The sequence below is a fragment of the Protomyctophum parallelum genome (genome assembly GCF_964188405.1).
Source record: "Protomyctophum parallelum genome assembly, chromosome: 1".
NCBI classification, from domain to species: Eukaryota; Metazoa; Chordata; class Actinopteri; order Myctophiformes; family Myctophidae; genus Protomyctophum; species Protomyctophum parallelum.
Window position 1 is genome coordinate 44942152 of NC_139697.1, and position 6000 is coordinate 44948151.

The following is a 6000-nucleotide window of genomic DNA, read 5'->3' on the forward strand; positions in this document are numbered from 1 at the left end:
TATTGCAGTATTGATACTTTTACTTACTTTTACTTAAGTTACCCTGCCATTAATGGATGTAGCAATGTCACGCACCCTATGGTAAAAAAGACTGACAAAAACGAAATAAAAGTTAAGCTACGATGACTAAAACTAAGACTATAATAAAACTACTAAGATATTAGGGGGGGGGGGGGGGGTAGTGGAGAAGAGATCCAGTAGGACTTAAAGACATGTCATTTTATGTTCGGTTGCATGCTGAAAATAGCCGATATACAAGCTCACACCACGTCACAGTGCGACGCGTTGTGAGCTTGTAGATCTGCTATTTTCAACAAGCCATTACAATACATTTTAGTCGACTAAATCAACTGCAGACTTAGCCGACTAACACTAAAACATGCAGTTGACTAAAATGTGACTAAAACTAAATTAAAATTATTCAAAAGACTATGTATGACTAAAACTAAATCAAAATTTGCTGTCAAAACAAATACAACACTGCTGGCCAGGCCAGGCTGGATTGCATTGCTTTTCTCTTGCTTCAAGTGAGCCCCCTGGTGAGGACTAACTGACCTAGCTACAAATTAACCTTTTGCATTGTGTAAAGTGGAAAGAAACTTAGTACAGTATGTGTACTCAAGTACTGTACTTCAGCACAATGTTGAGGTATTCTTTAATCTTTACTATACTTGGGTATTTACAATGTTCAAAACTTTCACTCCACTACATCTCAGAGGCAAACATTGCACTTTTACTACACTACAACAATTAGGCTTTATATTGTAAGCTGATCTTCAAGCTCAGAATGCACCGCATGTGACATATTGATGTGAGCTTGTAGATCTGTTATTTTCAAAATATTCTTTATATTTTGAACTTGTGAAATGGGACATTCTGCACAATGAGTAGTACTTTTACTTTTGGTACACTACTTTAAGTATATTTTAACACGTTTGTAGGCTACTTTTATTCAAGTACATGTTTAATACAGGACGTGTAATTGTAACATGTGTAAAAGTAAATCTACATTGTAGTATTGATACTTTGATTTAAGTAAAAAACATGTAAGCACTTCTTCCATCACTGCCCTTCTGTACATCTCCAACAAGTTTCTGCTGGTACCTGTATGAGAGAGTGAGCGACGAAACTGTATGTGCAACTTCTGATCAACTGGAATGGCTTCTATTTGGAGATGGCGTACTGGCCAATCCTGAAGAATTTAAGAAATGCCCCACAATGGTGAATTAATTATGAAGAATGTTGTGTTGGCCTATTCACATATAAACAAAGAAACAATTATGTTCTTTGCACACATAAAAAGATAGGAGTCGTGTATGAACCGAGTGTAATAGCATGGAAAAGTCACTGTTTAGGCTACAAGCTTGTCATGACACTTTAGCAAAGTGATTGATCTGTGTCTCTCCTAGGGTCCTACTCGCCCCACAACAAGGATGCGGGCTGGAAGGCTAAGCGACATACAGTATGTCCTTTTGGGATATTTTGCTGGTGCCCTATAGGACAGGGCCTGAAGGTATACCGACAAGTAACAGACTACAATGATAACCAGCCACACTAGCTTGCTTGGTATATAACATTTATTTGGGGATTCTTTTTTATTTTATTCCTCAGATCTTCATCAGACAAATATACCAGTTTAATATGTTCTAATTGGAACAATCGACACGTGTGCATGCTCTCTCTGTTCGTCCTGTATAACCTTTGTAGATTACTGATCGGTGAAATGACAATTGAGTTGTGATCATAATTATAGGCTTTTTGTGACAGCTCAACAAGGTTAGGAGGTGGCCTATACTGTAGCAGTGGAATGAGCAATGGTTGAATGTTGAATGCAAGCAGAGAACCACAGGGTGGTGCTCTGGTGCAGCAATTAGCACCTGTGGCTATCACACTTCTTCTGAACTCCTATTTTGTCTCCTGTGAATGTGATGCACTAATATTTTCGCTGATGCATGTTTTATTTTGAAGGTTTTCAACTAAATATATAGGCCTAGAATGTGTTGAAGTAAGAGAACATTATGACAGCACTATACCTTTACAGCCCTACATTTAGTCCTACAGCACTATAGGCAACACAAAAGATCAAAAACAAAGCCCCAAAAAGATATCTATCTATCTATCTATCTATCTATCTATCTATCTATCTATCTATCTATCTATCTATCTATCTATCTATCTATCTATCTATCTATCTATCTATATAGACACACACGCGTTCCACTTCACCACAGGGGGCGCAGTGAACGGTGTCAAGTCCGGCGGCGGCCGACCCACGGTTGTCCAGAACCGCCACAAAAGGCCTCTGCCCGGGCTCTAGACCAAGCCCCCAGAAAGGCTTGCCAACGGTTGAAGCTGCGAGACAGAGTGGTGAAAGCTGGAACTGCAGGCGTGCCCCTGAATTTATCATGAGGAAACCCCGCGCCGCTGGGGTTTAACATTGAGCGCTCGGTTGCACTTCTGCATTTGGACACACGGGGCAGTCCGCCCTCTATCCTTTATAACTATATGCTCTAGACAGGGCCTATATGGAGCTGGCCTGTTCTGACATCATTCTGACATCTGCTCTGCATATAGACTTCATATTTGCATTTCCAACTTGCATCGTTCCAAGTAGGCCCAGTGCTCAACGGGCACCGCTGTAGAGGCTCCAAGCCTCCAATGCATAATATCTGGGTGGGGCATGCATTTTCAACTTGCATCGTTCCAAGTAGGCCAGTGCCCAACCGCACCAGGCCCCACGGGCACCGCTCTAGTTGTAGAAAACGAGAGCTTCAGAATGCTTAAAAGTATTGTAGAAAACAGTGGTACTTTGGAATAGTATTAAAATACAATATACAGAATACAATGGAATATTTCTACTTTTGGTTTTTCCACACTTAACTCTATACTAAACTCAGCTGCTGCAGGCAAGGGTGCAGTTGAAGGGCTTCTCCTCTCCTTCAGCAGTAGCAAAGTGCTCGTTGTGCTATGGTGGTTGGCTGTCCTGCATGTCTTTATAGTGCAATGGTTCAATCTGTGGGCTCTGAGAATATTGCAACTGCAAGTGGACAGTCAAATAATAGCAAAACACTAATATTGTATAAAATTGATAATATAACATTAATATTAAACAATGTGGCACAGTAGTGCAGTAAGTAGGCTAAGCCTTACCGAGCCATGAGGCCCATATAGGGCATGCATATGTTTCTGTAGCGTGAGGCAGTTTGATGGAGATTTGAGATTTCCAATGGGCCCTAGACCAGAAAAGGGGTTAGAACCACTGCTTTAGTTCACATGGAAATAAAGATGAATGTTGCTATAGGTCTCAATCTGCAATCATACTCAGCAGTTTAGGCTGTTGCCTTGCAGGTCATTTATGCAAAACACTTTATTATTATACCTACCGGTATGTGGTTATGGACAATCCTGCCTTATAATATAACTTGTCCTGCACACAGAATCTTATGCACATAGCCGTTTGAGATTTAAATGTCAGATGGAACCAAATAGACAATGTCTGTCTGTCTGTCTGTCTGTCTGTCTGTCTGTCTGTCTGTCTGTACGTACACTGGCTCTCTGTCTGTCAAATAATTGATTTCCATATACTACTGTTGGTGTATAAAACGTAGGGCCTTAATATCCTTTAAAATCTTGTCATGGACCATCATAAATGACCTCTCAGGTTGTCTGGGACAGATAATTGCTTTCTGTCCCCAGAATCCAAATGAAAAGCACTAGTGTAGGTTACAGTTATGCACCACATATCTTTCTGTTTTACGCTGCCCTGTAATTGTACTGCTTCTGTTTCTGGGTAAGTTTGTATTGTAGGCTATTCAAAAGTTAAACTGCCTTTATAATAATGATGCTGGAGATGGTCTGACTGGCAGTTCAGTGTGCTTGAGGAGTTCAGGGGAGCAACTTTGATTTGATGCCCATGCAGCAGCCCACAGGTGATTGATCTAAAATTCGATTTAGATTCTAAATCAATGGGGGGTAACACACCACACAAAAAACAAGGCACATGGCATGCCTTGGTTGATGCTGTGCTGCTGTGCACTTGGTTTACCCCTGGCCCCTACCACCACTCGGTGCTGTCACTATTGTCTGTCTGTCTACAGTCTGTCTGTCTGTCTGTCTGTCTGTCTGTCTGTCTACAGTCTGTCTGTCTGTCTGTCTGTCTCTATCTCTCTTATATCCATGGTCTCTCATCACCACCACTATTTAACCTTTCCCAAATTCCCGCTCGAGTTTGATGTTTTGGATTGGACTATATGCACGAGCACGCGCACGAGAGCGCGCGGTCATTGAACCAGAACTGCGTGCAGAGCGAGGCAAGCGTCCCTCTGTTCTCAGAGTCAATTCGCTCGTGTTGTCAGGTATTTCAATCCAACCTCTACTTCTTTTTCTTTCAGTCTCTCTGTCGCTCGCGTGATTTGCCCTTGGCTTCTGTCCCGAGAGAGAGAGAGAGATAGAGAGACACAGAGAGAGAGAGAGAGAGAGAGAGAGAGAGAGACACACAGAGAGAGAGAGGCTCAGCAGCAGCAGCAGCAGTTGTGCGCTGCCTGGGCTGGCCAGTGTCTCGCGCCGCGCTCAACCCAATCGGTGTCAAGTATGACAGGGCTTTAGAATTGTTGACCTCCCGAGTCCCGACCGTTAAACGTAGCTCGCTGTGCGCGGATGGATGGACGGACGGATGGATGGATGGATGAGTAGCACCGAACAACAACAGACAGTGGCACACGGGAACACTCCGCGCTCACTGGAAAGCTTCAGACCCTAATCGGAGCGTTGGATATTCTAATGTTGACAACTTTTGTTTAGCCTTGTGCTGTGCTAGAATTCTACCCCATGGGCTGTCGTCTAAACACAAGGTAAGGATCCTCGTACAATAGATTGATCTATGCAGTGAAGTTAGTACAGGTGAAGTAATGGGCGGTGCGTTGTGGCATGCAGATTGCAGATAGGCTATACTAATCGAGATCATGTTTTGAACCATATATAGGCACAGCGGCACTGTGCAGTGCAATGTAAGTTCTGGACGGGACGGGTTGATCAGCCGAATGTCTATGAGGGCGAAAGTTGTGCTCCCACTGTCCAACAACATCAAACAGTGTCCAGCAGCAGTGAGTGAGCCTCATATAGCACTGGAACAATGATAGCCGATCGACAAACTCACAACGGGTCCCACATTAAGGATGCTGGCCCTGGATTTAGTGCTTAACACAAGTGGCATGACATGCTGATGTCTCTTTGCTCCCATGCCTTATTATTGGGACGAGGGGACATTGGGACAATGAGTATAGCCTAGTATAGGCCATCGGCGTGTGTACAATGTCAAGGCTAACTTGTGGTGGTATAGTGACTATAGTGAGAGGCTCAAACAGGACAGACAAGGCTGCCATTGTACAGGATCAGCAGCGGATTACTAGAATTCCTTTTCTGTCCACTGTCTGAATGGCCTCTCAGTGTGGTGTCATGACGCCTGCCTCTGTTGGTAACGTCTTTATTTTTGCTCTCTTGTTGGGAACATACTAAAAGTGCTCGTTTGCAAGCAGGGACCTCGTGACATGATGCCCCCAGGTCCCAGGAGTCAGGACGATGTTGTAGGCCTATAGATGTCCATCGGGGCACATTGGACCCAAAGTGTCAACTGTGGTTATTAATAATGCAATAATGCCCACAGCCAAAATGGTGATACATAGATACAATGGTGATACATACATACGGCTACTATAGGCCTTTTATTATTAACCCACCACAACCTATATCTGTTCTATTGTCTGATTATGAGTATAGGCTAACCATCAGGGGATTATAGCAAAGACTGACAGGCTGTAGATTGAAACACTATATGAAAGACTTGAATCATTTCAAAAGTAGGCATTCATGTTTTATTCCACCATAGCCTAATAGCCTACTTCAGGGGGTACACAGACAATGCAAACAGACTTATATGGGTACCCCCCCCTCTACCCCACACCATAACCCTTCACAGACACACGTACCCCTCCATCCCCCGGG